The 25,145-nt window shown below is 43.4% G+C and overlaps 1 protein-coding gene across 2 annotated transcripts in view; it reads left to right on the forward strand.

Annotated features, from left to right (window-relative positions):
- The window catches only part of FGD4 (FYVE, RhoGEF and PH domain containing 4), a 154,373-nt gene that overhangs the window by 43,838 nt on the left and 85,390 nt on the right, over positions 1-25,145 (forward strand). The window contains exon 1 of one of the 2 annotated variants that reach the window (XM_084809449.1): positions 20,789-20,971. The exons of the other annotated variant lie outside the window; for it this stretch is intronic. The gene's annotated coding sequence lies outside the window, so the exon portion shown is untranslated. Of the gene's footprint in view, positions 1-20,788; positions 20,972-25,145 lie in introns of those variants that run through there. 2 annotated transcript variants of the gene reach the window in all.

The raw sequence follows: 25,145 nt of genomic DNA on the forward strand, positions 1-25,145 counted from the left end.
ATTTGTCCTCGCAGGGCAACTGTTTCTGAAATATGGCCTTGGATGCCATATAGAGGGGTTGCTTGCGTTAGTGTATTACAGTAAAGAAAGGAACTTGTGTCATGCAGGAACACTGATTTGGCTGCCTGCTGAAGCCCTTGTCACTTAGTTGAAAACAATGCATTACTAAAGTGGATTGTTGCTTTTTTGCATCATTTTGGCAATTATTTTTCATTTTTATGCTTATTTAAGGGGAGTGTTAGTGCAGATACAAAGCAAGATTTTGCTTTCAGTTGCTGTGGATACCAGCTATTACATTTGTGCGGTCCATTCTTGTCTGGTCTCTAATAATCACCATATGTAGCTCTTCTTTATCTTGTTTGTAAGTTCGCACATGCTAGAACTATATTTAATCTCTAAATGTATATGAAAGCTGGCTATAAACAATGTGGCCCAAGATGTTTTTGTGCCCGAGGCAGAAAACTACAATATTTTATTTATTTATTTATTTATTTCATTTCTATACCGCCCAATAGCCGAAGCTCTCTGGGCGGTTCACAAAATTAGGATGTGGTTGAGGGCAATAATAATAAAATTATTATTGCCCTCAACTGGCATTAAAATAGCCAGTAATTTTCTGCCTTTCAAAATGACCCAAATCTGCTGCCTGAGATGAGATGTAAAAATAAATTGGAGGGAGGCTGTTTAAAGTAGAAATAATAGGTCAGCTCTACTATTGAAAGTTTGGGTCATAACAAAGACAACATTCCTAGATTCAATAAAATGGTTGTGTTTTGGAATGGTTAGTCATGGAATCAAGAGTAGAAAAAAGCATTGAATTCATCCTAATTGATGGCTAGATTTGATATGAAATTTTGCTCAACTGCTTGGAAATGGTGGCCACAAGACTATCAAATGCAACCAGTGTGAATGAAAAATTACATGAATAGTCCAACACAGTCACATTTTACTTCAGAGGGATGAAAAGGGAAACTAAAAAGTAAAAGGGCCAAATCCCTTCAGGAAGTCTGAAGGTTATTTAAAACCAGCATAATAGAGGCCCAAATAAAATGTATGAAAAGAAGGGAAGAAGCTTCCAGGTACCCAGAAATACATTTTTGAGCCCAACACTTTTCAAATATACTTTTCAAATACACTTTTCAAACACTTTATTTAAGGGCACTCTTAGGCACCACTAACCTGGGTCTTTGGGTTCCAATTCTGTTGCAAAAAGTTTCTATAGAAATATTCTTCTGCATTTGGTGCCTTCCCAATTTTCTTTCCCTATATACCACAAGTTAGAAAAGACATGAACAGGTGCAAAAGGATGTCAGCGTGGTTACATAGCATTCTTGACCTTGCTGTAAGAGCAAGCAAGATAGCTTCCCAAAAGTACAAATTTGCCCAAGGAAGAAAATAGAAAAGAGCACAAAGTCTTTGGCAAACCAAATGTATAGCTACAGTATAAAGCAAACAAAGAAGGAATTTGAAGAGCACATCATTAAAAATGTACAAACCGCTAATGCTTCTAGAAGGATATCAGCCAGAGAGGCATAGGTTCATAACATGGCAGCATGTCAAAATGGTATTGAAAATGTTTCAGAGAAGCTAATGGGTTCTTCACGCTATTCTTCACTACCAAAAGTATTAGAAGGAGACCTATACCTGAGCCACTGTTTTTCGTTAGTGCATCTGAAGAACTATACCAGTATTCATCTGAGAATGCCTAAAGAATTCAGATGAGATATTATTGGTCTGGAAACCTTCTAAACTGATCCAAGGGACTGAAGGAAAACTACAGAAGTTGGGGTGATAATGCTTAGAGAAAAGATAACGGGTGGACATGCTATGAAGATGATTGGGGGGAACACAATATCTGGAAAGAGTCATAATACTAGAATTTAGGCTCATCGAAGCCTGGGACTGTGTTGCTGCCAGTGAGAAGCCGCCCGCCTGGCTGGAGCTGAAGAGGGAAAGAAAAACTCCCCCGGGGCTAATTACGGCTGATTTGAGCCGGCTGGACCCAAGCTCCGTGGGAAGACTCTTATCTGCCCAGCTCTGACACGGGGTGGCAGCGCCCCGGTGGCAGTGCTGCCAAAGGCAGGGTCACTCCTTTTGGGGAGAGCTGCTCCGGGGGAGATGCAACGGCCACGCCCCTTACACTGGTTTGACTGGTTCTTGTGGCTTCTATGCGTGGGTGTTGGTCGTTGTTGTTTTTTGTTTTGTTTTGTGTCTGTTTTGCTTAGGATCCTGTTATATGCCTGGGTGAGAGGATGTGTGGCCAAGTTGGGGCACTTGAGGTGGCCCCAATTAGTGTGGTTATGGGTCAAGGGAGACATGGCGTTGGGAGGAGGGCTAGCCAGGTTAAGGGGACACGGCCCAGTCAGTTAACGGCTGTGCCGTGTTCTGGCCCTCCCCCCAACCGCATGCATGGTGGTTGCCCTATCAGTCTGCCCTTGGGTCTCCGGATGCTGCTTTTAAATGCCAGATCGGTTCAAAGTAAGACCTCCCTCATCCATGACTTAATAGTGGATGAGGAGGCCGTTCTGGCATTTATAACCGAGACCTGGGTGGGTGAGCAGGAAGGAGTTAGTCTCTCCCAGCTCTTCCCACTGCGGTACTTGGTTCAGCATCAGGGAAGACCTGAGGGCCGGGGAGCGGGGGGGGGGGGGGGTTGCTGTTTTCTACAGGAATTCCATCTTCCTCTGCAGGCTCCCTGTCCATGTGACTACTGGTCTGGAGTGTTTGCACCTTGTGTTGGGCCAGCAGGACAGACTGGGGACTCTATTGGTGTATCACCCACCCTGCTGCTCAATAGACTCCCTATCTGAGCTGATGGAGGTGGTCTCTGGTGCGTTGTTGTGACTCCCCAGACTATTGGTTCTGGGGGATGTCAACATTCGCGCTCAGGGCACCTTGTCTGGGGCGGCTCAGGATTTCATGGCTTCCATGATGACCATGGGACTGTCTCAACATGTCTTTGGCCTGATGCATGTAGCGGGGCATACCCTAGACTTGGTTTTCTCAACTGAACATGGAGATGGTCTGAAGATGGAGGATTTTGCATCAGTTCCCTTGTCGTGGTCAGATCATTACCTGCTGAGGTTTAGACTTACAGCAGCTTTTCCCCTCTACAAGGGGTGGGGAACCGATTAAGATGGTCTGCCCCCAGAGGCTAATGGGACTCTGGGGAGGTTTCCAGCTGATATGGCAGGCTCTCCTGTCGAAACCCTGGTTGATCTGTGGAATGCAGAAATGACCTGGGCGGTTGACATGATTGCTCCTGAGCGCCCTCTCCTGAGTAGAGCTTGAATTGCTCTGTGGTATACCCCAGAGCTGAGAGTGATGAAACAAAATAGGAGACGGCTTGAGTACAGATGGAGAAGTACTCCTAGTGGATGCAATCGAATGCTGGTATGTGCCTATGGTAAAGTATATTCAGGGGCAGTGAGGGTGGCAAAAAAAATCATCTTGCTGTCTCTGTTGAATCTTCTGTCTGCTGCCCAGAGCAGCTTTTCAGAGTCGTCCAGGGGCTATTACATGCTGGCCCTAAGGACACTGTAGATCTCTCTGAGGCCTGCTGTAGTGCATTTGCTAGGCACTTCCAGGATAATATCTCTTGCATCCACCAGGACTTAGACTCCAGTGTGAATCTGGTGAGGTATCCAGAGCACAGCCTTGTCCTGTTCTCCTGGATGAGTTGCAGTTGGTACAGCTCGAGGACATCGACGAGGTGCTTCGACAGGTTCGTGCAACCGCTTCTGTACTGGATCCTTGCCCCTCTTGGCTGATAAAAACTGGCAGGGAAGGAACAGCTGGCTGAGCCAGGGAGGTGATTAATGCCTCTTTGTGAGGGGTGGTGGTTCTGGGCCGCACCAAAGAGGCAGTAATAAGACCACTCCTAAAGAAACCCTCCCTGGACCAAGAAAATCTTAGTAATTTTAGGCCAGTGGCAAATGTTCCTTTCCTGGGCAAGGTTCTTGAGCGGGTGGTTGCCAACTGGCTCCAGACACTCTTGGATGAGACCCATTATCTAGATCCATTTCAGTCGGGGTTCAGGCTGGGTTTTGGCACGGAAACAGCCTTGTTCTCCCTGTATGATGACCTATGTCGGGAGAGAGACAGGGGGAGTGTGACCTTTTTGATTCTCCTTGATCTCTCAGCAGCTTTCGATACTATCAACCATGGTATCCTTCTGGGATGATTGTCTGAGCTGGGAGTGGGAGGCACTGCATTGCAGTGGTTTCGGTCTTGCTTGGATGGTCGGCTCCAGAAGGTGGTGCTTGGGGAATATTGCTCGGCCCCATGGATTCTCCATTATGGGGTTCCACAGGGGTCAGTTCTGTCCCACATGGTATTTAACATCTACATGAAACAGTTGAGTGCGGTCATCCGGAGTTTGGGGGCACGTTGTCATCAGTATGCTGATGACACGCAGCTCTATTTCTCCTTTTCATCTTCTACAGGTGAGGTTGTGGATGTGCTAAATCAGTGCCTGGCTGGGACAACGGATTAGATGAGGACTAATAAACTGAAGCTCAATCCAGACAAGACTGAGATGCTGTTGGTGGGTGGTTGTGCTGACCAGATGGAGGGTGCTCAACCTGTTCTGGATGGGGTTGCACCCCCCCCTGAAGGAACAGGTTCATAGCTTGGGCATTCTCATTGAGCCATCTTTGTCACTTGAGGCTCAGGTGGCCTCAGTGGCACAGAGTGCGTTCTACCAACTTTGGTTGGTGGCCCAGCTACGCCCCTATCTGGACAGGGATAACCTGGCTTCAGTTGTCTATGCGCTGGTAATCACCAAGTTAGATTACTGCAATGCACTCTACGTGGGGCTGCCTTTGAAGATGGTTCAGAAAGTGCAGCTAGTGCAAAATGCGGCAGCCAGATTGTTAACGGGGACCAGAAGGTCCGAACATATAAGACCGACTCTGGCCCGCTTGCACTGGCTGCCTGTATATTTCCGAGCCCGATTCAAGGTGCTGGTTTTAACCTATAAAGCCTTACACGGCTTGGGACCACAATACCTGATGGAGCGCCTCCACCGATATGAACCTACCTGAATACTACGCTCAGCATCTAAGGCCCTCCTCTGGCTGCCTACACCAAGGGAAGCTCGGAAGACAGCGACAAGGGAGAGGGTCTTTTCGGTGGTGGCCCCCAAATTATGGAATGATCTCCCCAACAAGGCCCGCCTGGCGCCAACATTGTTATCTTTTCGGCGCCAGGTTAAGACCTTTCTCTTCTCCCAGGCATTCGGCAGTATATGGTAAGTGTTTAATCAATCCTGGAATGTCTTACGGTTATAGTTGTTTGTTTTTGAGATTGTTGTTGAAGTTGTTTTAGATAGAGGTTTCTTTGTGTATATTGTGTGTTCATGTGTTTTTTATGTAAATGGTTTTTAATCTCTGTATATTGTATTTTTTATGTTTTTAATCTTTGTAAACTTCCTAGAGAGCTCCAGCTATTGGGCGGTATAGAAATGTAATAAATAATAAACAATAATAATCATATGAAGTTGGTTTTTGGGAGGTTCAGGGCAAATGTCATGCAATAATTAATTTGTAGAATTTACTGCCACACGATGCACTAATGGTCACTAGATTAAGTGGCTTTACAAAAGGATTAGATGTTAATGGAATATAGGTCTGTTAATGGTTATTATCCATGATAAGGAATGAAGCTTCCATATTCAGAGGCAGTATACCACTGAGTAATGAATGCTGGATATAAAGAGCTGGGCAGCTAATAAGAGCCCTGCAGGAATGAACCAAAGTCCATCTACCCAGCTTGCTTGCTTAATTAATTAATTAATTTCACCTAATAACAAAAGTTCTCTGGGAAGATTATAGAAAGCTAAAAGAATAAAATGCAATACAGAAACATAGCAGGGAGGGAAATTTAAAATGTATAAAATCAACCATAGAATCTAAAATGCCTGGGGAAAAGGAAAGATCTTTAGTGCCTAAAACATAAGTGTAAGAACCAGGCGAACCTCCTTGAGAATATTCCATAAATAGGGAGCCACAACTGAGACGGTCCTCTCTCTTATAGCCATCTGCCTAAGTTCCTTCAGCAAAGGCACCTGGAGGTAGGCCTCCAAAGATGATGTGAGAGTCCGAGCAGGAACATATGGGAAGAGACCTTCCTTCCTGGACCAAAGCTGTTTAAGGTTTTAAAAGTCAACACCAACAGTTTCAATTGGGCCTGGAAACGAACTAGAAGCCAGTGAAGCTGACAAAGCACTGGTGTCACATGATCATATTGAGTGGTCCCAGTCAGTAGCCTAGCAGTTCTATTTTCAACTAACTGAAGTTTCTGAGCCATCTTCAAAGGTAGCCCCATGTACAGTGTGTTGCAATAATCCAACTGGGACATTTCCGGAGTGTGGATAACTGTTGCCAGGCTATCTTTTTCCAGAGGGGGTCGCAGCTGATAAATTGGCCTAAGCTGATAAAAAAGTGCCCATGCCACAGAGGGCACCTCTGATGAGTCCAGGAGCACCCCCAAACTGTGCACCTGATCTTTCAGGGGGAGTGCAACCACAATTAAAATCAGGTTGAACACTACTCAACTGGGCAGATAAACCACCTGCGATCTCCATTTTGTCTGGATTGAGCTTCAGTTTCTTTACCCTAATCCAGTCCATCTCTCCGCTCAGGCACTGATTCAGGACATCCTCTGCCTCGCCTGGGTTAGATGAAAAGGAGATGTAAAGCTGGGTGTGATTTGCATATTGATGACACCTCAGTCCATATTCTCAGATAACTTCCCGTGGGGTGCAATCATATCGGATTGCTGCCCGCTAGACGGAAGCTTCCAATCTTGGAGACATCAGAGTATCCAATCCCCTGCTGGGCTGTTGCCAGCAGGGAGGGAGGAGCAATGGCTGTGATTTTCACTCTGCCCCCCCCCATCGATGGGCCTCTGATCCTGTCTAGTGGAGGTGCTGGTGCTGGAGAGGTCATAGGATCCTCTTTTTTGATCTTGGTCTCTCCTCTCCTTTCCCCCTCCCCTCCCCTCCCCTCCCCACACACTGGAACACACCCCCTTTTCAACCTCTGCAAGGTCCTCTGAGATTGCTTTTGTGACTATAGGAACCAGCTGGCACATTTCTTTCTGTGGTGGCTGCGAGGGGGCAGGGGGCAGGGATTGGACTGTGTAGTCCCCCTCCTGAAGTTGTGCGAGTGTCTATGGCTTTGAGAGGGGGACTCTGATAAATCCTATGGTCCCTGGGACCCTCTCCAGGGACCGTAGGATTTCTCTTTCAGCAGTTTCATGTAGATGTTAAATAGCATGGGGGAATAAAACAAACCCTGCAGGCAATGTTGTGTGATGGAAATTGTTCCAGTGCTTTCTTTTTCCATGGAGAATTGTCCGTTTCATAAGTTCATTAGTAAAAATGAAGGTATGCCAATTGCAAATAAATTAGGTACGCTTCACAGTTTCAAAGTTGTAATTAGGTGATTATCTCTAGCAAGGATGTGAGAGAATACATATATGTTATTGAAATACACATGTTTCTCAGAACGAAACTGAACTAATAAGTGGTGACAGCGAAACAGAAAGTGTCCCAACAACATTCGTGGAAGAGAGTTGAACTCTGTTAAAATAGTTGAGTGGTTTTCAGTATGCACAGTTCTTTGGGTTGCTAAACTTCGTGTGTCAACAGTTTTCAGTACCTTTGTTTTTTTCTTAAATTTACAGTGTAAGAGAAGTACATAGTAATGAGAGATGCCTTCTATTTTGCTCCAGTGTACACGCAGCAGCCCTATTTCTCTCATATTTCATTATTTACATGAAATAATGCAAGGGGGATTAGAACAATGTTGACATTAACTCCCTGTCCCTTTTTTTAATGAAAAAGGAAGCCTGTAGAACTATTCTGAGATGGGGGATACAGCACCATGAGTTCTTGGATTGTGTTTTTTTTTAATGTGAAGAAGAAGGGACAGAGAAAGCGGGCCTGTTCCTATGTCACGCTAACCCACAGTGGGTGATAAGCTACGCAGACTAGGTTGTTGTGCAAACTGTGCTCCTGTCAGACAATCAGGCAAACAAGCTGCGCAGTGTGGATTATTTCCCATCTTCACCCGTTCTCCTCCTGTAGTCCTCCTGCCTGGCTGGCAGGTATCCCGGTTTCCTTTGTGGGGGAAACCATATCCCACCACCCTTGCGCTGTCACTATGTCATCAGCCTGCTCCAACTGCTCCGCTTCGTGCTAGGGGCATCTTTTGCCTCTGCTGATCTCAACTCCCCACCATTTTCACCCCCATGTCGATCCTTACCCGCTGCCCCGTTTGCTTCCCTTCCCACTCTTCCCCACTCCTTATTCCTTACCTGCCACCCCAATTTCCAAGCCTTTGACACTCCCCCCCCACCAACAGTAAACAACACAGAATAAAAATAAAAATTTTATTGGCATACAAAGCGCCTTATTTGGCTTGCTTAACGCTGGGCTTGCTTAATACTGCTTTGAATCTACCAAGGCACTGTTTGGCATCAGTCTTATGGATTGCGGGGGCACTGGATGACTAGCTTGGCGGCTGATGGTGGCGGTAAAAAGTGCGGGGGAGGTTCAGTCTTGTGGGTTGTAAGGAGGGGAAAATGTATCTGCTGAGTTGGGAATGGGTGCCCTGACCGGAAAGAGAGATGCTTACGGGCTCCTTCACACCAGGCTTTTATCCTGCGATTGAGATTGCTCCTTCACGGGAGCTTGTGGGCTCTTTACATAATGCAGTGATCATCCCAGGCATCTCCTGCATTAAATGCTCCCTGTTCCATTTTTAAATGGATCGCAGAAAATGAGCTATCAAATTGCCCCATTGTGTTCCACTTGTGTTCCCTCTGTGAAAAGAGTAAAGGCGCCAAGAAGAGGAGCAAGAACAACGAAAGAGAATGGAAGATTCAGATACGGGGAGAAGGAGGGGGGAAGGGGAGGGGAGAAAGGGAAGTGTGTGTAAAGGGAGTCAGTTGTGATCCTGCATTTAAAATGGAAGCAGAAAGCCCCGTTTTAAATGCAGGATTTTAGGCTGGTGTAGAGATGCCCTACCTGGTGGGAACATTGCACCAAAAAGGGGTGGAAAGTTTGCAGGAATGGGATGACATTTAATATACAGGTTCCCCTTATGGGAAGGCACAAGATGCACTACTGGATAATTGCACGACTTTGCTGTTCCGTGGGAAAGTGAGGATTTAACTGCAGGTGAAACTGTTTGGGAACTGCGTGGGGGGCGGGATGCTTTGGAGTCAGAGACACAGCTGAATGTGGTAGGAAAAGAACTGTGCTCAAGGTCACTTCACTGATTATACACTCCTGCAAGAAAAAGCACCTTTGCAGAGCACATCACCAAAGGAGGGGGGAGGGAGGAGCCAGGCGACGGCGGCAGCATAATATGTTGCTAGGCAGATCTCAGGAACAGAGCTAGATCTTGGGAACAGAGATCTTGCGGAGCAGCTCTGAGGGCGATCTCCGTAACTCTCGCTGGTGTGACAGTCAACACGCTAACCCACCGTAGGTAAAACAACCACTACTGCAGACTGTGGGTTCTCAGAGTAGGTTGTTTGGGGTAACCAAGCCACCGTGGGTGGGGAAAACAGCTCACAGACGGCACGCTAACCCATCATAGGTTATTCCAGAAAACAACCCATCATGGGTTAGCATGTCCCAGTCAGTGGGTGTGTTCGGACGATTGTGACGGGTGAAGAAGCCATCCTGGCTTCTCCCCTCACACATGCTGTGCGTGCGACCATCACCTGCATAATCCCCCACGATGCAGCACGGGTTGGCGCATCGTCCGAACGTACATTGTGCGGCAGGATGGTTTCATACTCACCCTACAACCCGTACTGGATGTCGTGGGTTTTAGGGTGGGTAGGAAGCAACCCCAGTTGCACGGTGCATTGGGTTCAGACTCTATGCCAACCCATGCTGCGTTGCAGGGGATTATGCAAAAAGTGGTCGTGCGTGTGGCACATGCAGAGGCGGGTTCCCCCATGTGATCATCTGAATCCAGTCAGAGTCTTTTAAGCAATCCAGCCTTAAAAACATAAAATGGCTTTAACAGCGATAACTTTTGATAGTCTAGTAAGGCTTCTAGCTGAGAAACAATTGGGGGAAAGTCATTACTTTATTATATGTTAAGTCCCCTGATTGTAGGAAGTGTATGAAACAGTTCTAACATTAGCAAATGCCATATTTCAGCACTGAAGCAACCTTTGATCTCAGTAATGTCAATGTTTTTGAAGGCAAAAGGAGAAGGGGACAGCAGAGGATGAGATGGCTAGATAGCATCACCGATGCAATGAATATGAACTTGAGCACGCTCCGGGAGAGAGCAGAGGACAGGAAGGCCTGGTGTGCTATGGTCCATGGGGTCACGAAGAGTCGGACACGATTTAATGACTGAACAACAACAGTGTCAATGTTTGGGCTGTTTGATTAGGTTGTCTGCATTGCAGCTGTGTGGTAGACAAAGGATAATGCCAAGTTCCACCTTCTTAAATCTAAAGTATATTTAAAACAGTTTAGATGGCCTACATTGCTTGTTGCCAGATAAATGTGGTAAGGCAATTGTCGTGTTCTTTGTACACTTATGGTGGAACTCGCATGTTATAAACAATACAGGGATGCCACCAAAATTGCATCCTTTTGAGTCCTCCTCTGAATAGTATCTAGTTAAACCCTATTTTGTGTGTCCCCCACCCACCCTATCCCATATAACTGTGCTGTTGGTGGCGAGGGGAGGAATGCTGTAGTGGAAATGGGGAGAAATGTTATTTATTTACAACATTTATATAACGCTCCACATCTAGACAGATTCCAGAGCAGTGAACAATAACAGATAAAAGAATAAAACTCCATATTAAAAATTATGATTAAAAAAACCACAGCACCGATAAAAACTGTAGTTGGTCAGTGAAAGAAGGCTTCCTGAAATAAAGATGTTCTCAGGAGGTGCCAAAAACAACACAATGTTGGTGACTGCCTGACCTCCTGAGGCAGGGAGTTCCATAGAAAGGAGGCCACCACACTGAAGGTTCTTGTCTGGGTGGACTCCAATCAGGCCATAGGTCCGTGCGGAATCACCTCAGTGACCAGACAGGTTGATAGGGGAGAAGGCACTCTCTCTGGTCCCAAGTTGTCTAGGGCTGTATACACTAGCACCAAAACCTTAAACCTGGTCCAGTAACAAAAAGGCAGCCACTGCAGTTCCCTCAGCAAAGGAGTTGCATGCTGAAAAGGGGCTGCTTCTGACAACTGCTGAGCTAAACAATGAGAAATTCATTTTTTAAACAGCAGAGTTAAATGTTCAAATATAAAAGGAGTTTATTTGAATAAAGGGGGGATGCGAGAGGAAAGGCAACAATTGCATGCACTTACCAAGTTTCGAATAAAATCAATAACTTTGATCTAACTTATCTAGTTACATGTTGCCTTCTTGAGTAAAGCCCTGGGTTCCAGAGCATATACAGAGTTAATTGCAGAGAGGATGGTTTGAGAGCATCTTGGCCTACAATTAGTTGGTATATGGAAGACCCATGAGGAGCGAGCAAACTCTTACTCTTAGGGGAATCTGAGTTCAGTAAAAGCCTGTTTTTAGTGGAGACTGTTGTTTTGTCCAATTAAACAATACCCTCCATTTCTGATGTCGGTGGTCTTGCTGGAAAATCAGAAAATTACTTAATGGCTTCCTAATGGCCCTAAACTTATATCTCAAAAGCGCCAGCCAGTTTGAACTGTTTAGCCTATTATAAAAAAAGAGCATACATTTTTGATACATATTGGAGAACAAGAAGGTGAGATAAGCCTATTGTGGTGTCCCGGAATGCTGCCAGCTTACCAGACACTCTAGGGGGCACTGTGGAGCTACATCAGAATATAGGGGCTTGTTACAGGAGGTAGTAAATATATATGGCTCCAGGATAGTGTAGTGGTTAGAGTGTTGAACGAGGATTGAGGAGGTTCAAAATCCTACTGTGCCATGAGCCTCACAGGTGAACTTGGGCCACTCATTGACCTTGAGGCTAATCTACCTCAGAAGGTTGTATATGATGATAAAAGGGGGGAACATGTGTGCTACGGTGAATTCTTCAGATGAAATGTGGATATAAATGTAATAAATACCCACACAAATATTTTGGAGTATCAGGATCCCCTAACAACTTCATTCAGAAATTGCTTCATCTTTTTTTTTTTTTTAAGTCAATCTACTCTACCATTTGTAACCTCTGTGATATTTCTATGCAACATGCCTGTTTTCTGATCAAAGGGATATTTATTTCTCTAGGTGAAGTGGCAGAACAGCATCAGGTAAAATAGCATGCAGTAATTAAATAAAGATGTAACCTGTGCAGTAGAAATAAATTTTGGACACATTCCAACCAAATTTAAATGCCTAACACTGTGTTGATTTCCAAGGAAGAGTGAAGCATATGCTTAAGTATCTCCAACCAAAATCAATAGGACTTGTGCTTAACTTTGGACAGATTGTGCCTATTGTACTGGAATTCTGTAATTTTTCAAAACTCTTTGCAAGTAGATTCCAGCATTTCTTCTTCTCTGAAAATGGCTGTTGCTACTTTTAAATTCTTGCATATTTCCTGACACGCATCACAGACAGCAACTGTGATGAAATTCAGTACTTCCTTTTTAAAACTGTAGTGAGCTTTCCTGTGCTTAGTGGAAACCTACAGTTTAGCAAGCTACTTGAAGGAAAATGTTTATGGTTTAAAAATGCAGCTGATACCTTGCTGGACGTGGATCCAGTTAAAGTATGCTTATGGGGATCTGTAAGTAAATCTAGTTGTTTCTTAGTGATGTAGATATTTGTCTCATTATCCTGGTCTTATTCGAGTGGATGTTGCATATGTTTTCTTCTATATTTAGCTATTTCTAAACTGAGTTTTGAGGGCAGAGTAGTATTGTGCGATATATTAGGAGGTGATTGCCTGAAAGCACAGCATAGCTCATGTTTATCTCACACACAACGTAAGATTTTCTGAATGCATTTATTTGTACTTCTAGGGGAAGCAGTTGTTTCACACAGATTAGCATATTTGGTTTAAAAGTTTTCTCAGAACATGCATTTTGGCATGTGTCACTTTTGTCATATAGGTGGCCTGCAAAGTCAGAATTGAGACTTCTAAGCCTCACATTTGGAACATTAACCTTTTGGACTCCTTTTTCTTTTTGGAACCCTTTGGTTTGTATTCACTAGATTGTCACTGTAGTTGCTATATTTGCTGTGAATGAGGAGAGACTGTGACAAGAGGAACTCAGCTCCTCGGAAGCGGCGGGGGGGGGGAGCATAGCTGGTTTAATTTGGCACTGCTCATACGCTCTGCTGATTTGGGATAGGGGAGGAAGACCTTACTTGTTGGCTGTAAGATCTGTAAATTCAGCAGCTGTAGTGGCTGGGATGAGTGCTCTATAGGGATTATTTGTGATGAATTCAATATGTATCCCGCTCAGAGGTGATCATGAGTAAGGGCACAGATAAAAACTGAATGTATTTATTTTTACCTGATTGATAGATCAGCTTTCAGGGTACAGTTGCCCCCTCAAGGCAGCATACAATATTTCATTAAAAAACAACAACAGTAGGTGCTGTGCAGCTATTCTGTCCTTTCCTCAACAGATTTTCTATGGTAAGAAAGAAGATGGAAGAAATAGTGGGAAAACTAGTGTGGGTTACAAATGGAAGATGATATTGTCTGGACCCCCTGTAAAATTCTGTGAATGTATGTGGTCTGGAAGCATCCTTAGCCTTGGTGAACTTCTTTTGGATATGCAGGTTTACTCTTTCAACTTATCTGAACTTCTCCGCCTCTCTGGTTTTTCATGTATCCCCTCCCTTCACCTGAAGAAGTCCCTTGGAGATAGCCCCAAATATACCATATGTATTTCAGCAGTTTAAAAAGCCAGGTTTCTCTGATAGCCTTGAGCATGGACGTCAGTGTACCTCAAGTGTAAGTCAGTGTACCACAAGCGTGTCTCTCATTCATTCTGTCTCTTTTCAGTAACTGCTCACTCTCAGCAAGGACTCTGTAGCTTTGCCTTGTTTGCTTTAGCAGTGATCTGCCCTATTGGAGCTCGTAAGCTGTAAGGTGGGTAGTGGGAGGAGAAGAATGCAGAAGGAACCAGCCATTAACTCTGGGGGAAAGGAGCCCAAGAGGCAAAGAGAAATGTGGTTGGCTAGCTGCAGTGATGCATTGCTCAGGTGCCAGAGCTGGAGGGGAAATTGAATGAGTGGGTGAGAGAGAGAGCCTCCAGCCGACTCTGGTGCACAGCATCACCACTTGATTATGCAGTGGGAACTATTTTTAATTCCTCTTTCATAATAGAATAGATGACAACCCAGGGAAGGGACTCTAAACCACCAAGTTCCTGGCTTAAAACTCCAAAGCAAAGGGATTTTTCAATTGTTGATCAACATTACTGTAAATCAAAGAAAACATACAGGCTGACTATGTACCTGGACTTCAGAATGTTGCTGTTCTTTCCCTTTTCTTCTCTCCCCGCCCTTGATTCTGCTGACCAGGCACTAAGGCACACAGCTGTGGTCACAGATGGGTCAGATGCTGTAGTTTCATGATCAAATACCAAGACCTGGCATGTTAGTCTGCTGAACTGCTGCATTTATCTAGCACCTTCTAGAAGAGCATCAGGTGATGAGTTGTGAGCTTAAATGGCATTTAAAATGGAACCTTGTGCCAGCTTCTTAGAAAATCAACATGTGAGGCCTTATTTCTCAATAGTATTAGAAGAAAGATATGCAGTAACGTGGCAGAGGAATTTTTGATTCTTCACAGTGGATAGCAAAGATTAATTCCATTAAATTCCAGCTGCAGAAGGGAGAGTAGGAGTGATGCAGCACAAATCGCTTACAAAATTTCATGCCCTCTAAAATGTCATTTATTATGGATAATTGCTAGGCACGCTGCAAGCCACTCTAATGTGATATCAGACACTCATACATTCAGCAGCTTCCTTTGTTCATATTGTAATAACTTTTGGAACAGGGTCTATCATATTCCATGCAAACTCAGCACTATACACTCACAATTGCTAACCTCTAGAACCTACCGTTCCATAAATATTTAATGGCAATATGCATGCTAAAGAGCTTAAAACGCAGAGTTTCTTTATGTAAAGAAAATGAAATAGAACCGTTTCAATATCTTAATAACCTGATAGTTTGAAACACTGTAGGATAGACGTGCAGGATTTTGTGAAACCTAAGAGCAAGTCAGAGTTTCTAACAGCTAGGGGGAGCCCAAGGGTGAAGAAGTAGAGAACACATGAACCAGAGGGCTGCTGCTTCTCTCTAGTGTTAAGAGATTACAACATTTATACATTGACCAAACTGCAATGTTGGAAAACTTGGGCAACAGCGTCTGAAATGGCAATGCCCTCCAGATGTTTTGGACTACAACTCCCATCTTCCTCAACCAGCATGATCAATAATACATCTTGGGAGCACCTGGTTGGGGAAGGTTAGAGTGGACCAGTGTTTCTCAAATTGTGGGCTGCAGACTGTCCTTTGCCTCTTTGTTTGACCACCCTGTGCCACAGCTGCACCATGCCCACTGCACAGACAGGTGTGGCAGTGGAAATTGATTAGAGAGCAAGGATAATATTTTAAAAATTATTATTAATTTTTAAAAACTGGGAATAAATAAGAAGGGGATAAGAGAGAGAAGCTGTTCTATAAGAGGAAGTGAATGTAAAGGCAGCAGAAGGGAGAGACGAAAGAAAGTGGCAGTATAGGGGGATAGGTTACGAGTTAAATATGAAAGAAGAGAAGAAATGACAGGAGGTGAATAGGAATACCTTAAGTGGTGTGTGTGCAGTGGAGGAAAACAATATAAAACAAGAAGTCCTCCTCAGAGCCTCTGGGTCAGCAAATTCTGTCTGAAATGGGGAGGCTGAGTAACGATATCTCTAGAACCAATGGGACTGTTTACACCACACAACAGCCCACCATAGGTTATTTAAACCAATATGCAACCCTCACTTGGGAGTTGCTGTGTTGTGGAAAGCTAGCAAGCATGGGTTATGTGAGGGTTGTTTAACCCTCGAAAAACACAAGTTCGCTGGGTTTGCATGAGACAACAATCCCCAAGTGGGGGTTGCATATGCAACCTGGCAGCCCAGCTTGTTGTCAGTTAAATAACCCATGACAAGCTGTGGTGTGTCATCCGAACCTGACCATTGTCTTCTTAACTGAAAACTGAATTATGGAACTCCCTGCTACAAGGAAATCGCTGTGGGAAAGAACGTATCCATTTTCAAAGAGGGATTAGATATCAGTGTAAAATAATCTCAGTAATTGCCAGCTGATTATGCCAATCTTTGCCTCTGTTTGCCACCATTTTGTGACTGGTGGGCATCACTCATTTTCAGCTCTCTCAAGCAGGCCTTGGGGGATGAAAGTTTGGGAACCCCTGATGTAGACCATCAACAAATACGTGATTTGTATTTGAAAGAAGCCGCAGACTGTGAACTCAATAATGTTAATCATTTTAGTGAGCAGCTTGAGCCCTCTGGGTAATCCACTTGCCAACTAACTGAGTCTCTCAATCCTTACCAAACCCAAGTTTGATTCTCAGAACATATGGCGTTGAGGCCCTAAGTCGTATTCACTTTCCACAGAGAGGCCGAAGAGTAAAATTGTCAGGGCTTATTCTTAGATCAGAGGTGGTTCAATTGTGTAGTAGCTTTTGAGTGTGTGTAGGTATATGTAGACAATATCTGCTGCTTTTTGGAGAAATGTTGTTGATCTGGCAGATCCTGGCTTTTGTCGCATTGTCTACTCTCTTCCTGCAGCCTGGTTCTCAGCATTTTGCTTCTGCCCCTACTGCTTCCTGTCATCTACCCAAGCATGTCCAGCCAAGCCTTGGAGCTTTCCCAGTCCTGGCCCCTGAGAGTTCATGTTGCTGGTTGTTGTAGAATAAATGGTACATGCTTTGCTGTGTTTTCTCCCTCTTCTTGCTATGAAGAATGAACGTTTATTTCTCAGCAGGTAATTAGCAACGAGAAATAATTCTGCAGATATTAAACTAGTGGCATCTGTAATTAAAGCTAAAGGCAACTGTGGCTAGCTGGAGCTGCCAAAAGCTGCCTGGTGATAATATAAGTGTGTTGGGTTGAGATGTATTCCATAGTCGATTCAAAATATAACATTTCCTCTGCCATCCATTTGTAGTAGAGGACCACTTTACTTTGGTCAGATTTACATCTATAACAGTTGTAAACAAAACGTGGGTGCTATTAACCTGGGAACATAGATCTCTTGCTTCCTATGGCAAATATATTCTTCGTTAGCAAAGGAGCAGTACTTTAAATTGCTGTTGCCTGATCAGTGTGACGAGCTTGTTGCTTAGCATTAACTAGCCACTAGTTTTGAGCTTTTCATGTTGGTTTAATAGTGCTGAACTATTATGTGCAGACTACTGGCTAGTATTATATATTTTAGAAGTAAGAATATAAAGAATTTCATTTAGAACTGGACATGGAGTATGAAAGGACCAGGAGCCTTTTTCAGCATATTAAGACAGGGTATTAAAAGCCAGCAGAATGTGTATGTGTGAGCAAATGTATACTTTGTTCTATGTAGACATGTCCTCTCATTCTCTAATGGGTTGGGAAGTGCTGGTGTATTACTGGTGACTCTTGAACCAAATCCCACAGGTCACCTCTAGTTGTCCCATAAGTTTCCTTTGACCTTCTTGGTGGCTTTAAAGATCTTGTAAAGTTCCAACCAAATACCTTAAGGAGGAGGAACTGCCAAAAACATGCAAGGCGCACTACCTTTGTGTTTCATGTGTTATTGTTTTTCTCTTGCTCCCCAGGAAGAGGAGGTTTATCTGTATCGGTCTGGACCTTCTTTGTCTATGTTGGATGTTGTACTGTAGTAGTTAAGAGCATAAGTTATGAACTGGAGGTCCTTGTTTCTTATCTCTGCTCGGTCCTGAACTTGCTCACTACCACGCACAGCCTTCCTTCTCCCCCAGGCTGAAATATGAAGAGAATAATTCAAGGCCTACCTTACAGTGCTGTTGTAATGATTACTGAGTGCTATATGAAGTGCTTTGAGTCTTCAGTGTTTATATACTACTTCTCTTCTAAGTCTTATTTATTATAATAGTATTATGCAGCCAGTTGTAAGTATGTTGGAGGTTGCAGGTGAGTTAAGGGGACCCATACTATGTCCTAGATCAGGGGTGCACAACTTAGAATTTCTTAGAAAACCACCTCTACATTTTTATTTTACTCTAGAATGTCACATTGCTACATTACACATGGACAGGCATTTGTGCTACAATGGTGTTTACTGTTAAAAACGTCTCTTTTTTGCTTTGCACCCTATATCATGCTCTCTCCTTTCTTCACCACTACACATCTCTTTCTGTTAACCCTTCTTCCTTCTGTCTAGTACAGCCTTCCTCAAACTGGTGCCCAGCTGTTCTGTACATGCTCTTTTTCTTTGCACATCATAGCACAGCTTTTTAAAATCTTTGCATCACGTTATGCCTCCTTTCCTCACCTCCTTTCTTCTCTGCATCCCTATTTCCAGCCTTCTCTCTTTCTTCATCCCATAGCCTCTCTCTGCCCCATTTCTCAGCTACTCTCTCTTTTCTCTTTCCTAACATGCATAGGTCTCTGCACCTGATGTAACTACTTCCCCCCTTTTTTCTCTACCCCTGTAGTAGATGCTCCTCTCTGCACCCCATTCTGTTCCCCGTTTCTTCCTTCAGCATCTCTTTTGCTTTTCCCATCCTCCACCACCATCTCTACTTCTTAAGAGTTCGGTGGCAACAGTAGACTGGGCTTTTACTCTTCCAGAAATTCACATAGTGATGGGGATGCAGATGGGTTGCGGTGCATGACTTGCTAGCTGCAACATTTTGGAAACACTGATTCTAGTCCTCCACATACCTCTTAATCAATGAGAACAGGAACAGTGTGAAACTGGCACTCTGCCATTCCTACTTTTGATGGGCTTTGGCCAGGCCAAAGGAGCTGCTCCAGTGTGGATCCTTCTCACACTGCCAGAGTAACATGCCAAGACTCAGCCCATGTGGAGGGTGGGTGGTGGGTTTATCCTACAGTTGTTAGCCATGACAGCATTACTCTGCCTGGAAACTTGAGCAGTGCTGGCATGCAGTGTGTATGCTTTCTACCCGGCTCAGAGCTTCTGGCTGTGTGGAAAGTAGCCACACTCCAAAGGGTACCACATTGGTAGTATAACATAAGAAGTGAGCCTTAGATGTTTCCACAAAAAGGTGGGAAAGGGTAACGGGGAATAATGAGTAATTGGAATTTTCCCGGATGGCTGCAAATAGATGTTAGGTTGTAAAGACTTGTTCTAGACTGATTCCAGTTAATATAGTTGCTGATCACCGTCATAACTGTGTGCAGGAAACAGAAGAAGTAAGAGGGTATATTTATGCACACTCCTAAAATGTGTGTAAGTGGTCAGTCTGCTCCTTCGTTACATAGTTTTTAAAAAAATTAGCATATCTAAATGTTGTTGTTGTATTGCCATCTAAAAGCTTCCTTTTTCTTCTTCTTATGGAGATGGTAAAAAATTAAGTTTTCCCATCTGCCATCCCTGAAGATAATGGTAGCGGCGATGTTGCTAAGCGTGTTTCAGTGAGGTATTATGCTGTATTATTATAAGATTTCTAACCATCACTTTGAGTGATGGTTAGGTGAGATGAGTTGTTTCAGGCACAGCACTGATCCACAGAGGCTTTTCAAGATGTCCCCCTTGCTCCAAGTATAAATATATGCAACAGAGGCAGCTTTTGGTTACTCAGCTGTAGTCTTGATGGTTACTGAGGCAGATAAATCTAGTAGAAGCCCTAAGACCAAAAGCATGGAATTGTTGCTTAATATCTCTGTTGAATAATCCTTAGATTAGAAAATCGCAGCTTTCTTCAGTAAGGTCATTTCAAAATACAGTATGCACACAGAAAATACTATAAGGAATGAAGGCCACGAAGTAACATAGAATACTTTTTTCTAACAAATTGACCTGAAAACTAGCTGTTTTGCAGATTGGGCATCAACTTACTTGAGAGGAGGGTTTGTTTTGTTTTTTTGCTTCTATCTACTTTTGTTTTTCCAGGATGCTAATAATTTAACAGTATATTAGAAATTTCTTTTTTGTTCCTACTTTTTCTGTGGTGATTTATTATACTGTTTCTGAATTGTTTATGACAGTATAAATTGCATGCATTGCAATAAAATTAATTATTTGGAAAGCAAGATTGAATAAACACACTTTTGGGCCATCTGGAAATATCTAACCTAAATAATAAATCCTAGAGTAAAATTATAAGTACATATAAACAGTTGGAAGCTCACTTTTCGATAGGCTTTGGTTTGCACTTTGCTTTATTTTAATTCTAATCTGATTTTAATTGGACTGTTGTATATGCTTGCACTTTGTTGTCAACCGCCTCAAGCTTTTGAAGTGGGGTAGGTAAGAGATTTAAAATAAATAAAATAATTGTTATGTTGGAACGTGAAACCTGCCTGGGGTGTACATACATCAAGGTTAAACCTGGGTTTTTTATGCTGCAGTGTTGTTTGACATGGTAAATCACCTGCTAGCCTTGCCCAGTATGTGCTAAATGCTGTATGCCCCATCGTTAGGGATTTGCAAAGCTGAAGCACAAAGAGTGATTGTTACCAAATAAGCAGTAGTCACACACTTCTACCAATAGCCTTAGGAGGGTTGGTTACCATGGAATCCACCATCTGTTCACTCCCCACTGGAATGTGATTATCCTTGCTGTGTTGGGAACTGGGAAAAGCAGGGGAGTCTGTGCTGACCGCAATTATCTGCAATGGAGTGTGTTAATGGAAGGGTTGGATTAGCTTGCTGGAGAAGCACGTAAAGGTGTTTTTTTTTAAAGAAACAACCAAAAGCAGAAGCGATTTCTCACCAGGAGGAGTGAATTTAGCTCATAAAAGGTAAGTGCTAAATGCACAGTGTTTCTGTTTCATTGATGGCAACATGGCTTATGATATTGATATTTTATCAATGAGCTCTTATTGTCAGCCATTCTTTCTACAGATGCTGATCAGCAAGAGGGTGTGTATTTCTGTATAACAGAGCAAGAGTATGGAGAGGTGGCAAGGGTGTCTTGTCTTGTGTTCAGCAGCTTAATTTTGTACCTTTTTAAAGAGACGGTATTGGCAAAACCTACCTGAATTGGCTTTTAAATACCTTTTGCCTAATGTACATTACTGTGCATTTATGTAACAGTATTCTAAGGGATGCATGGCAGATTTCCACGTTGCATTTCATGGAATAATGATGACAAGAATCATGTTTAAATATTTATTTCTTTAGGGTAGCTGCTGATTTGTGTGGTGCAATGAACACAATGGATACGTGGTTTTCGTAAAGTAATTTGTGCAGAAGCTGCAGATGATGCAGGAAATAGCGATGACCAGACATGAGGCTCATTTCTCTTTAAACATCAGACTCGCCCCATTAGACATTATTGTGTAGTGACTTCTTGAACAAGTTTTCACGGTGTGTGTGTGCATGTCAAATCAATGTGACATTGCTTTCTTGGCATTTTGGGGGGTAAAAGCCAGAGTAACATAGGAAAATGTATTTCATTTCTTTTATAACGGCATGTGTGCGTGGGTGTGTTGTGGTTTAGGCGGCGACATTTTGTGAATATTTTATGTCAGATGCCTTGTTTAACATTTTTATGCACAAATAATATATAGTTAGGGTAAACAAGGGGGGTTGCCCTGCTTAGAGCATTATTACACTGAAAACTTTCATTAAAGATCAGCATTGCTTGTACAAGGGTTTTCTCTCCCTATTTGCATCCCTGCCCCTCCCCCCCGGCCTGGAGCTCATATACTGCCTTCATTTTGCTAAGACTACCATTTTTATTTTGTGCGTGTGGATGAAATAGCTTAGCCACCTTTGAATTAAGCTTTGCCAGTCTATTAATTCCACCAATCCAGCTGTCTCTTGGTGTACTTCACATGTTAGTAGGTCAGAGTCTGGAAAGAACAGGAAAATGGTTCATGAATCACCAGTCTGGAAAACAGAATTTGGAAGTATTAAATGTACATCATCAGATATTTTTAAAAAGCATATTCACATTTTTTTAAAAGCTCGTAATGGCAGCAAATCCTATTCTAATGTGAAAGTGACATGATGTGAGCCCTGATAATGTCAGAGATTTCCCCCTTCCATAGGCCCCATTGGAGTGTCTGTGCTTAGTCAAGTACGGCCTTTTGATAGTGTTTTCTGTGTTGCAAGTGTGAATGAAGAAGCTTTCTCAATGGTTGTTCTTCAGCTGTGGAAATCCCTCCCTAGAGGGGTCCAACAGAGCTGAAGTACCTTTCAGGAGCCATGCAAGGCCTCTTGTGTTGCATAGTGATCATAGATGTACAGGAGTTTATGCTTTTATGGGAGAAGAGACAGCCATTAGGGATATGTTGGTTTTTTGAAAGATGTATTGCATTATGAAATTAGATTATATTTTAGATTTTAACATGTATGCAGCTTTTCCACTGAAAATTGGTCTTTTTCACCTCTCTTGTCATCTGACAAGTGATGTCCACCCCCACCCCCCAAATCCTTACACTGGCTGCTTCTGGATCCAGCACACGCTCCTTGCCCTTACCTTCAAAGTCCTCCATGGCCTTGCCCCCACTTATTTCTCCTCCCTTATATTCCAATACATCAACCATCCTCTACTGTCCAATGGTCTCCTGCTCCCTCAAGACTTTGGCCTTTCTCCTTTGCTGTTCCGTATGCTTGGGACTGCCTCCCAGGACACCGACATGATGCCAACCACTCTTACTTCATTCAGAACCCTTCTCAAAACCCACCTTTTCCATTATGCCTTTGGCACAACCCCATAGTTCCCATATTGTACCATAATTCAGACTATAAACAAATCCCAAGCACATTGCCTGTTTACCGCTGCCTCCGCTTCCCAAACATTCTTGTTTCCACTGTATTTAAATTTATTTATTACATATCTATACCACCTAATAGCCAAAGCTTTCTGGGCAGTTTACAAAAGATTAAAAAATGATGCTGCTGTATGAATAATGATGACGATGATGATAAAAACTTCAGTGCTAATATTTGCATAAATACAGTTAGTGGTATTTGGTGCATTTCCATATATTTATGCCTATGTATTTAGAAGTCAGTCCCAATGGGTTTAGTGGGATTTAATCTGAAGTAAATGTATGTAGGATTGTAGCCTTAGAAATACACATGCTTCCAACCAATTGCCACTTTTTGGGTGCCTGTTTGGAGGCGTGGAGCTGCATAAGGGGACAGGCTTTAATGAGGGGAGGTTGGGAGCAGCCCTCCCAAACAACCACACATCACTGTCCTTAATTAAATCAAAAGATGCTGTTTCTGCTGCTAGGACTAAATTGCAATAGAGGAGCAAGTCCAGACCTAGACCCAAATCAACCCTTTACTTGCATTGCAGTGATGGCAACAAGAACTTGAATAAAACATTCTGAGACAAAGGGGTGAGAGCCATTCCTCTACTTATTTGCCTAGAACCTTTTATGCAAGGAGTGGGGCTGAATTACATTACCTCCCTTCCCCATCTCTCGGAGCTGCTATTGATTGTTAAAACTGTGGGAAATCCTATTCATAGATCTCCCATGTTGCATCTAGTTTGGCCCTTAACTCTGTAACAACATAAGAAGAGCCCTCCTGGATCGGACAAAAACTCCTTGTAATCCAGTATCTTGTCTTGACCATCCTGTCTAGAGGCAGATTTGAACCTGTACTGGCCACTCTGCTGGCTGCCATCCTAATGTGTCCAGCACTGGAAGATCTCTATGATTAAGGAAGTTCAAAACTGCTTTTATGTTTATGATTATTAAAGTCTTCTTTATCAAACTAATATTTCTTCCAAAAGGGTATTAGGCTTTCACTTAATTTTGTGTGTGTGTGTGTGGGTGTGTGTACAAACTGTTTGCATTTGTCCCTCTGGGCTACTGTTTGAATGAACTTGCAATAGGGAGCTTGAAAACATAGTTTAATACCCGGAACACTGTTAAGAGATACATATGGCAGAGGTTGATGGAGTCGTGTGTCAGAGTTGACCAGTGCTAGTTTTGTGATGATCTGGTTAAATGAGTTGATTTCACATGTGATTGATACCTGCACAGATGGATTGAGGCATTTAAATTTTTGATGACGCTTGATCTGTGAGGACATATGTGGGATTTACGTGTGGCAGCTGTGATTTGCACAATTGTGGTAGCCACTTTTCAGGGTACTGTGATTACATGGATTGTAGTGATTGTGGTACAGACCCATATGGAGGCATGAGTTTATACAGGCTTTCTCTAGCTTTGTTCTTTTTCTAGCTATGATCTTGGTGCAAGATCTGCTTACTCCCAAAATTCTCACATGGGGATCCACCAGCTGGTGTGAACCTAGGGTAAGCTATATGTTTGTCAGGAATGCCCCTGTAGTCTTCTGAGCCCTCCAATAGCCAGAATCAACAGTCAGACAAAAGGGCTGCTTTCCAAAGCTTTATTTCCATTCAGCCTAATGAGGCTTACAGATGCTAATTGCCTGAGATTCAGAGGAAATACAAAGGAACAGCCTACCAGGGGTTTCTAAGGGTTAGGACATCAGTTGGTCTCCGTTCTCTGAACTTAAGGAGTAGGAGGGGAAATTCTCACCCTTTCCCATGGGGCCTCTGGGCACAGCTGGTGACGTCGAGCTAAATGGGCTGAGTGCCTCAGCTTGGCTCCCGCAACCTCTCGCTTGAGCCTGCACCTCACATCTAAAAGCTCAAGTTGTCCCTCCCTTTCCATGCCAGGGGCAGTATTGCTCTCAGGAATGTGAGCGGGGGGGCTCCCCCTCCAGCTGCACCTCTGAAACCTGAGGGGGTTCCTCTCCCACAGACTCTGTCTCCTCCTCAGAATCAGAGCTGCTTTGGGACTCTATGGGCTCAGATCCAACCCTGACAGTGTCCTCACTCGTAAAATCCAGTTCTTTAAAATGTTCATGGAGGTCCAGCCTGTGCTGCTCAAAGGTCTGCATACAGCATTCTGAACAGTTGTTGGTGCTAAGTTTGTATTGTATTCAGTAAATGAATTTTATTGTAATGGACCTGATTTTGAT

The sequence above is a fragment of the Heloderma suspectum genome, chromosome 7, assembly GCF_057233095.1.
Source record: "Heloderma suspectum isolate Gila_16-S chromosome 7, 16-S_ref, whole genome shotgun sequence".
Lineage (NCBI taxonomy): Eukaryota > Metazoa > Chordata > Lepidosauria > Squamata > Helodermatidae > Heloderma > Heloderma suspectum.